We start from the raw sequence: 9881 nt of genomic DNA on the forward strand, positions 1-9881 counted from the left end.
GAAGAAAAGAAAAAACAGATAACAAAAAATGGAAAAATGAAAAAAGAAAAAAGAAAAAGGAAAAGTAAATAATAATTGAAAGAAAAGGTTGAAGCTTATTAGATCTTGTTGTGTGGCAGGATGGTTATACTATCGAACCTCAGTGCAGGAGGTCTCTAGTTCGAGTCGCGAGGGCACACTTATTTTTTGTGGAATAAAGTACACAGTAACGGGACGGCCCAGTGCGGGGCGCTGCAGGGGCCCGTTTACAGAATACACATTAACGGGCGCCTGCAACGGGAAATAGGATTTGCCAAAAAGAGCAACGTCAGGACACGCATCAGCAGCATTCCGTTTTCGTAAATAAAGCACCAGAAGGCCCATCACGTTTTTCTCTAAAGAAGGACTTAGAGCAGCCCAACCTCGAGACAACACTACAGCAGCAGTCCTTTTTCCCCCTAAAAAAAGCTACGTCAAGACATGCAGCAACATCAACACTCCGTTTTCCTAAAAAAACACCAGAAGGCCGCCCCGTGATGATTCAACAACTTTAGAAAAACTAAGGCTTACATATGTGGGTCGAACTCGTGTGACACAGCAGCATGAGCCATCCATGACGGTATGTTTGGTGTACTACTGGTCGACTCGTGACGGTTCATCATAAGGGCGCCATTGTCGCTCGGTTTGTTCTCGTCACATTAATCTGTGACGGATTTCATGACGAACAGGAAGAATCCGTCATCGATCATGACGGTTCCTGAGAACGTCATCAGAAATCTGTCATGGATTAACACATTTCTTGTAGTGGATGCTTGGCCATCTCCAACTCACGAGCGTGTAAGAGAGTAATCATGAGACAGTAATGATTTAATTTGGTTTTGCAATGTTTTTATTTTAAAAATAGTTGGTTTATCTTTGTAAAATAGTTATTTACATGAGAATTATTGAACAAAATAGTTTTTAAAGAGAAATTTGCATTCAAACAGTCTTCATTCTTAACGAAGCTACGAGTTCACATTTGCTCTAACCAAACGGTCTTCAATTTTGGCCACCACAGGAGCCTTGTATTAGCTCTTGCGGTGCGAACGGGAGCTCGGATGTCCGTGTGACGAAGCTGATCTATGACAGTGGCCTTGGTGATCCTGTGCCCCGGTTGGTAAGTTGGGAGACAGCAGGGATGCAAACCAGCGCCAACGATGGGCGAAGATTGCACGACGGATGAGTGGCGCTAGCTAGAGATGGAAAATCTGCCGAAGCAGTTTAGGTGAAAGGATAAAGATGGAGTTTTCATTTTTTTTCTAATATAATAATGAAAGTCGGACTCACTATAAAGATCGACGTGGGCTTAGCTTTATGGAACTGGGCCTTATGACACGTAGGGCCCATCTGAAGCTTCTAGAGTTGTTAATCCGGTGGTTGAGAATGTGTGTGACAAAGCATGTGTTTGAGTATTTACTATCTAGGGAAGTATAAACAATTTACAATCTCACTGGACCCATAAGCCAATATCCTTGAATGTTTTTTTTCTGTTTGTGTGTATATGTCGCAAGTTTTCTTGTTTTATTTTTGGTTCGATACTCTAGCTAGGTCTAGAATTGTTTTTTTTTTGTTCTTTTTTTAATTTCAAAAAAATCGAGGGATGTCTCAGTTTTTATTAAAAGAAAGAAATATTTGGTCCAAAGTTGAATGAGGGTGTCATGCAGGGTTAAATCACAAGATAAACTGATGAAACACATGATGCATTAGTGGATACATATAAATCTCACGGGTGATTTGAAGACAAATTGAAAAACATGATGTGTTAGTTAAATAAATAAATATCATGGTACAAATATAAGTAACCATGCAATAAACTATATGTCCAATACTTCCACGCACGGGCATTTTTGCTACTATTAATAAATTGGTAAAAATCAGAAAATGCGAGGCGGATACACAACAAACCTGGCCAAATGGGCCGGCCCGGCCCGGCACGGCACGGCCTGGGTTAAACGGGCCAGGCACGGCTCTGTGCTTTTTACCCCCGAACCCCTCTTGCCCTCCTATAAAATCCGCCCGCCTCCGTCTTTCCCCCGCACTCCATCGCCTCGCTGCCGTTCCCCGCAACCTGTCTATCGACCCAATCTCACATCACCCGACGCCTCGTCCTCTCCAGATCTTACGCCCGCCCGCCCGCCCGCCCGAGGTGAGCACTTGTACATCCCGATCAGCTTGGAGTTCCGATTGGTTGGTAGGCGCGGCGCTGGTTCGTAGGTCTCGGATCCAGCCAGCGTGGTCTCCCTCCGGAGTTGCTCGTTCCGATTGTGGTTGGTAGGCGCGGCGCGGCGCGGGTTCATAGGTCTCGGATCCAGCGCCGTCTTGTATCCTTTCCTGCCTGGCTTTGAGTATTCATTCGTATGAGGAACCCTACCTCGACTAGGATAGTAGGATTTAATTAGTTAGGGTTTGTTTGTTTGGTAACACCACCTAGCTAGGGTTCGATTATCCGTAATAAGGAATCAATCTGACGTTTTAGTTAGGGTTTGCTTGGTTGGTTGTGGTCAGATTTTGGTTTCTCAAATGGTGTATGAATTCTTCAACTGTGCCTGTCGCGATTTTGGGCGGAAATTGATGATTTCGGGGGCAAAATCCGAGGGATTTTGTGGATGAAAGATGGGGAAACTTGGGGAAATGCTAGATCCACTCGAAACCAAGCAAATCCATGGATCAAAATCAACAAAACTTCATCATGCCAACAAATCACAAAAAAAATTGGGGCTATTTTTGGTGGGGAAATTTCGAATTAGGACGAAAAACAACAAAATCAAGCTAGAAAACGAATATTAATTTGGATGGAATTCATGCTATGTTGTTCGATTTGAGTTTATGCCAGAATGTTTAATTTTTTGTTTTATCAACTGTGTTTGAGCGTAGTAGATTTGTTGCATATTCATGTTCTAGCTCTGTTTGGATAGGTAACAATATTTTTTGGGATCCTAAAATATTTATGCACAGGCAGCACTTAACCTGTAGTCATATGTGCTGCTTTCCAGCTCTGTTGTTTGGAAGTTTATTTATTTTATGTGATACTAATATTTGCCAATGATGATGTATCTTTTGCCAACCAACCAATCTCTAGTCTTCTTCTTGAGGAGTTCTGTAAATGCTGGTTTGGTTTTCTGTCCTCACTATGCCCTTGCACATGGGATGCAATTTTTTATTTCCCTGCTGTTTAGTTTATTGTTTCCTTTGATGGTGAGGCATTAATTCTGGAGATGCAATTTTCTTGCTCACAATAATACAATGAATGATGGCATCTCTATGGCACTTTGAACCAAATTATATATATTCCCTCTGTTAATTATTTTCCTGTTTTGGGTGATTGAGTGTATTCATTCATTTTGTTTAGTTGCCTATCAGTATAGTACATGGTTGAATTGCTTTCACTTCATATTAATAACTATTCTGTCGCACAATGCAAATATATATATGCTGTCCTAACTAATTAAGTAGAAGCTTGGATTGGTGCTGTATAGTCTCTTCCTGACATTAAATCCTCCTCTGTTTGTGCTGTACCAGCTGGTAGCAGCAACTCTTCTGCTGCAGCCTTCTTCGCCGCCAAAAGGAAATGATGGTCTACGAAATCCACTCCCATGCCCAAATCCAAGACCTGCAGGCCCGCTCCGATGAGCTGGGCCACTCCAAAGACATACAGCTTGTGAATCTTGTCTCTTTGGAGTCGGTGCGCATAGCGTGCGAGTCGTATGAACTCCTCTGCCCGGTGATCGAGGAGTTTGTGTTCTTGGCATGCCCGGAGCTGGAAAACCTCTCGGTCGTGGCACGCTTGTCGCTGGAAATCCAAATGCTCGAGCATGATGTGTTACCCCAGCTCAAGGTTCAGGAAGCCAAGCTGGAACAGGGCGCCCTGGAAGCCCTCCTACTCATGAAGAACTCAGCAATTATCCTCTTAGATCTGAGGAAGCGCTTTATGTTAGCCTTGGGCGTATTGCTTGCCGAGGACGATCTGGTCTTAGCCCGAGTCAAAAAGCTGAGCATAATGCTAAAGGATACTGCTGATGCTGTACTCAAAGGTTCATTTTTTCTAATAGGTTGCAACTAGAAGTGAAGTTATCCCTAAGTATCTTTTGACATTTTTGTCTATTTCTTGGATATGAGCTAAAAAAACATAATTCCTTAAATATCTTTTTTGAAATGTTTAAACCTTATTTGACTTACATATACAACAAATTGCACTACCTCCAGTAAGCACACATAAATTTATTTAAACCATAGAAAATTTAAATCATCTAAAAAATTATTGAAACTCCTACAAACGAAAATATATTTATTATAGTACATGTGAAAATTTTATAGGGGTATGCCACATATTTTAATTAAAAAAAGAACACCACATTAATGGAACTCGAACCTGAGACATAAATTTTAAGTGGTTAGCACCTTCGAACTTGGCAACTTGTATTTAAAAAAATGGTTAACATTTTTTTGAGAAATAAATTCAGACATCTATTTTGGAAAAAATCGTCATGTATTTAAAAAGTGTTATACATGTATAAAAATGTGGCAAATTTGACAATTTTGACCTCGGGACGAAATCAATTCACAGAATGAACTGCCCGTGAAACTATTTCACTCCCCTGACCTTTTTGTGTAGCGCCCGCCACGACGGCGCCACACTCTATGGTGCAGCGCCTAGCTCGGGGGCGTTGCACGCCAGTCCACCGTGGCAGCCCCTGGGCCCGCATCCAGCAGTGCAGCGCCTCCGAGCTAGGCGCCACACGTGTAATGTGCAGCGCCTCCGAGCTAGGCGCCACACATTTAAAGTGCAGCGCCCAGCTCGTAGGCGCTGCACTGTGACTTATCCAGCCACTTGGCTGGCCCCCCTCCCCCACTCCCCCCACCCCACACACTCAACCCGAGCTTTGGCCCCTCTCCCCCTCTCAAATCCTCTCCCAAATCTTGCATATTCGAAGAATTTGTCCGTGGATTTCGAAGTCAAACCCTCCCTCAAGGTAATCTTCTCCGATCCCCTTGTTTTGATCCAAGTAATGTTATCAAATTGCTCATTTTTTGCTAGTTTGGGAAACCCTAGTTTTGTTTGGATCTAGAGATTTGCATGGAGATGTGAGATGTTTGTTTGCCAATTTCCTATGATTCGGCTTTGTTAGTATGTTAGGGTTATTCTTATGGGTGTTCTTATGTTGGTGCTAGGGTTAGGTTTAGGGCTAGGGTTATGGTTAGGGTTAGGGTTATGGTTAGAGTTAGGTTGTTGTTTGATATATATTTTAGGGTTTGTATTCCGTGTTAATCCTTGAATTAGTACTCATGGAAGCAATGTTACGTTGTGTTGTTTGAATGCTTATAGGGATGGGAAGAACATGTGTGTTTGTTCATCATGGGGACAAAGACGCATTCTTGAAAGGCAATATTGAACCGGACCCGGATGAGCTTGACATGGTGTTTGATAGTAGTCCTAGCTATGCGGAGCTCTTGCAACAAGTGAGGAAAGATTTGAATTGGATGGACCCTAGTGATATCGTTGAGTTGGAGGGAAGGCATAATGTAGGTTTTGGAATGCACATCCGTTGGAAGACAATGAGTGTCAACTCGGAGCAACGTTGGGTTGCATACAAGGAAACGGTGGCCGAATCACTTGACAAGGCTCTTGAGTTATTTGCAACGAAGAAGGTTGATTCAAGTTTGCATTTGGACTTGAACCGGAACCCCTCCCCTTTGGTTGATAGTAGCCCCCCACCCTTGAAGCGAGATGAAATTGTTGAACCTCTTTTGACCCAAGAAGTGGGGCCAACATTGAGTCCGTTTACAAACAACCAAGATGAAGCTTTGCAAGAGGACAATGATGAGTATGCGGACGATGACAATAAAGTTGATCTCCATGACAACAATGTGGGTGATCTCGACAAATATCATTTGCAAGAGACAATGGACCATTCCATCCCTTTTTCCCGTGCATATGCATCGGACTCGGATGACGATGGTCCCGATGAACAAGTTGATGCGGAGGGGTTCACGGTGAAGGAGGCCGAAGCTTTCGAGAAGGTATTCGGTCGGGATCATTGGACTACATTGTTCAAGGATGTTAGTCTCGCGGATGAAGCTGTGGTAGATGGTGGCCAATGTGTATCTCTTGGGGTTAGGCCAAGCTCTCACCGTGATTTGGGAGACGACAAGAACCGGATTGCTAAAGGGTCTAAGTTCGAAACCTTGTTGGAATTGAAGATGTGGCTCGACAACTACTCGGTTACGCATTATCGTCCACACAAGGTGGTGAACTCGGACGTCAATGTGCGCTACATGGTTGCATGTGCAAGTGAAGATGAAATATGTTCGTGGATTGTGCGTGCAAGACCATGGAAAGGAGGTCCAACTTGGCATGTAGTGAGTTGTGTGCCAACTCACATGTGCCAAGGCAAAAGGGTGGATGGCAAGGTCGTGTCCCAAGACCACAAACAACTCATGTCCGAGTTCATCGCTTACAGGCTCTCCAACTCAATATCCACACTTCCAACAATGAGCGTCCAACATGTCATTGATCTTGTGAAAGCCATCTTCCATTACAAGGTGAAGTACGACAAGGCATGGAAGGCGAAGCAAGCCGCATTTAAGATGTTGTATGGTACTTGGGAGGAAGCATACAACCGAATCCCTAGGTTGTTGTTAGCCATGGCCACAACAAACCCGGGCATGGTTCATGTGGTCGAGCCTCATGGGCACCAAACAACGGTTCATGAAGGAAGGAAAGTCCGAGTATTTGGCCGTGCATTTTGGGCGTTCGAGCAATGCGTGAGGGCTTTCGAACACTGTAGTCCGGTCATCGCCATTGATGGCACGTTCTTGACCGGACAACGACATGTTGACTCGAGCATATGTCTTGACCGTGTCCTCATTAGCATCCTCAGGCAAGTACCAAAGTGAAATGTAATCCACGTGAAAGGGGCACCGGCTGTGACTCTTTCCTTCTTCTTGCCTTCTACTTCTGGTTCCCGAGGCTCCGGAGGAACCATACCGATAAGGGCATGCATCTGCTCGCGCCACCCATCAGAATCGGTGCTCATACATAGAGGATTCCCATCGATAGGAAGACCGGTGATCATAGCTATATCCTGGAGCGTCACGGTCATCTCCCCGGTCCGAAGATGGAAACTGTGTGTCTCCGGCCTCCAATGATCAATAAGCGCGGTGAGTGCTGGAGCATTGTTGGGTGGCGTCGACCGGCTGACCAACTGAATGAAATGGAGAAGTCATGTCTCCCTTACATACGGTGTGTACCACTCGTCATAGCGCATCCACCCAAGGTTGACCCCGTGAGACCGAAGCTTCAGAGGTGCAAGCTCCTACAAACAAACAAACAAATCATTACATATGGGGGATTTGTGTTTGAAAAAAACACGAAATTCATAACACCGGCAACTTTCATTATTACCCGCTGCTCCACCGACATAGCGTACGACCGGTGTTGTTTCTCCCAGTGATCATCGAGAAGCCAAACCATCCTAACAATTTGAAAGAAAGCTTTCTTGTCAACACAATTATCTTTTGAATACAAATAAACTAAAGTACGGCTACTAGATGCAAAATTCAAATCATATGTATCTGAAGCATTCTTGCCAATACAAATATAATTTCAATAAACTAAACTAGGCCTACTTCATGCAAGATTCAATACAAATATCTTTTCCATATAAATAACATGTCAACCTATGTATCCAAACTATATAAATAACATGTCAACCTATGTATCCAAACCACATTCTAATCTAACAAGGGTTCCCCAAATCTAATACATGCAAGATTCAAACAAAAGTTCCCCAAATCTAATACATGCAAGATTCAAACAAGGGTTCCCCAAATCTCCGAAATAGCATACATTCTATGGATAGAAAGAAGGGGATCGGAGAAAAGTACCTTCTAGGATGGATTAGTGAAGGAACCCCGTTGAAGATTTTTAGAATCCCCAAACCCTAAACCCCAAACCCTAAACCCTAAACCCTAAACCCAAACCCTAAACCCTAAACCCTAAAGCCTAAACAGTGAGTAATAGTCCCGCAGTTTTGGCCGATTCCGGCCCGTTTCGTGGACTATTACTCACTATTTTGGGGTCCCGGAGTGATTTTCACGATTGACGAACCCCGGGGTGCGTTTACGTGTCGGTCATCAACACCCGCAGTTTTGGCCGATTCCGGCTCGTATCATGGACTATTACACCCAAAGATTTGCCGTAGTAGAGATCCGCATTATGCTAAGCAAACAGTGCTTTATTTCGCATATTTCATGACTTTACAGACAATTACTAGATTGACGTCATTCATTATGTCATAAAAAATAGTCATTATTATTTTTCAACACAAATCTAATGACATCAATTTTATGCTCTAGAAAATTGTCTCAATAAAAAAAATTGCCGAGCACTTGTTCCAATGAAACAAAATGCACCTAATTTCAATCGGATTGAGTATATCACAAGCACCACAAGCGACTGGGCAGTAGTTGACATGGAATGATAACGAAGAACAGAAGCATAATATCAGCCCTTGATTATTTGTATTAACACCAAATGACAACACTTAAAACAAGAATCGAGATATTCAAAGTGTTCACATTACTACTTGGCTCACACTTGAAAATTGCTCTAGCTAATCTCCTAGCAAGGCCCAAGAACCAAGCACAAAATTAAACTCAGGTCTTAACAAGTTCCAGATACTGATGCACTGTATCTAGTGCGATTTGACATACTCCTGCACTATGTTAAGGCCTTCAGATTCTTCGCCATAGTTTCCAAATGAAGCAGCCAAAAATCAGTTTTTGCCTATTATAGGCCACAGTAGTTGCTTGTAGTGGTACAGTAGGAAATCAATAGTTACCTTCACGACAACACAGACAGACCTTGTTTGCGAGCTATGTCAGCGAGCTTATTCACATTCCAAGCCTTGTCTCGGTAACCAAGATGGTGAAGTTGAGGATTTGTTTGGCCAAAATCCTTGAATGCATCTATTACTGAATCTATTCAGGAAAGTAATGATCATCTCCTCCATTGATGCATTAGGTTTATACTCCTCATCAAGTTGCCCTAAAGCTCCGGGTGTGGTGCGCCATTAGTAGTTGAACTACTAATGGCGCATGGTTGGGAAAATTAGTAACTTGGCCCATTCCACCGAATGCACCCCCCCTGTGGACCGCCTTTTCAGTTTTAAAAAAATAAAAGAAAATGATGGAAATGTCAAAAAAATAAAATAAAATAAGTTTCCCATGTGATATGTGGTCTAGCTGTTGGGAAAATTAACAAATATGAATTTCGACTTTATTTGCAAAATCTCTCTGGAATTTCTTAAAATGGGCATAACTTTTGCATACGAACTCGGATGAAAAAGTTTTTTATATGAAAAATCATCTACTCGAAAAGTTACATCCGAATTCAACTCGGGGAACCCTGTTGAATATTTTTAGAATCCCCAAACCCTAAACCCTAAACCCTAAACCCAAACCCGAAACCCTAAACCCTAAAGCCTAAACAGTGAGTAATAGTCCCGCAGTTTTGGCCGATTCCGGCCCTTGACTATTACTCACTATTTTGGGGTCCCGGAGTGATTTCCACGATTGACGAACCCAGGGTGCGTTTACGTGTCGGTCATCAACACTCGCAGTTTTGGCCGATTCCGGCCCGTTTCGTGGACTATTACTCACTGTTTTGGGGTCCTGGAGTGATTTCCATGATTGATGAACCCCAGGATGCGTTTACGTGTTGGTCATGAACACTCGCACCTATTGCCGATTCTGCCTCGTTTCGTGGACTATTACTCACCGTTTTGGGGTCCCGAAGTGATTTCCATAGTTCTTGAACCCCAAGGTGCAATTACATGTCGGTCATCAACACTCACAGTTTTGAC

General features: G+C 43.2%; 1 long non-coding RNA gene across 2 annotated transcripts; it reads left to right on the forward strand.

Moving 5' to 3' along the window:
- The first annotated feature begins 995 nt into the window (after positions 1–995).
- On the forward strand, positions 996–4157 carry LOC120966028 (uncharacterized). Of its 2 annotated transcripts, none has more exons than XR_012195052.1 (2): positions 996–2164; positions 3538–4157. It is a non-coding gene; the product is annotated as an uncharacterized lncRNA (long non-coding RNA). The 2 variants fall into 2 exon arrangements; XR_005758997.2 differs by lacking the exon at positions 996–2164 and adding an exon at positions 2171–2285.
- The last annotated feature ends 5724 nt before the right edge of the window (positions 4158–9881 follow it).

This window comes from Aegilops tauschii, unplaced genomic scaffold (assembly GCF_002575655.3).
Source record: "Aegilops tauschii subsp. strangulata cultivar AL8/78 unplaced genomic scaffold, Aet v6.0 ptg000663l_obj, whole genome shotgun sequence".
NCBI lineage: Eukaryota > Viridiplantae > Streptophyta > Magnoliopsida > Poales > Poaceae > Aegilops > Aegilops tauschii.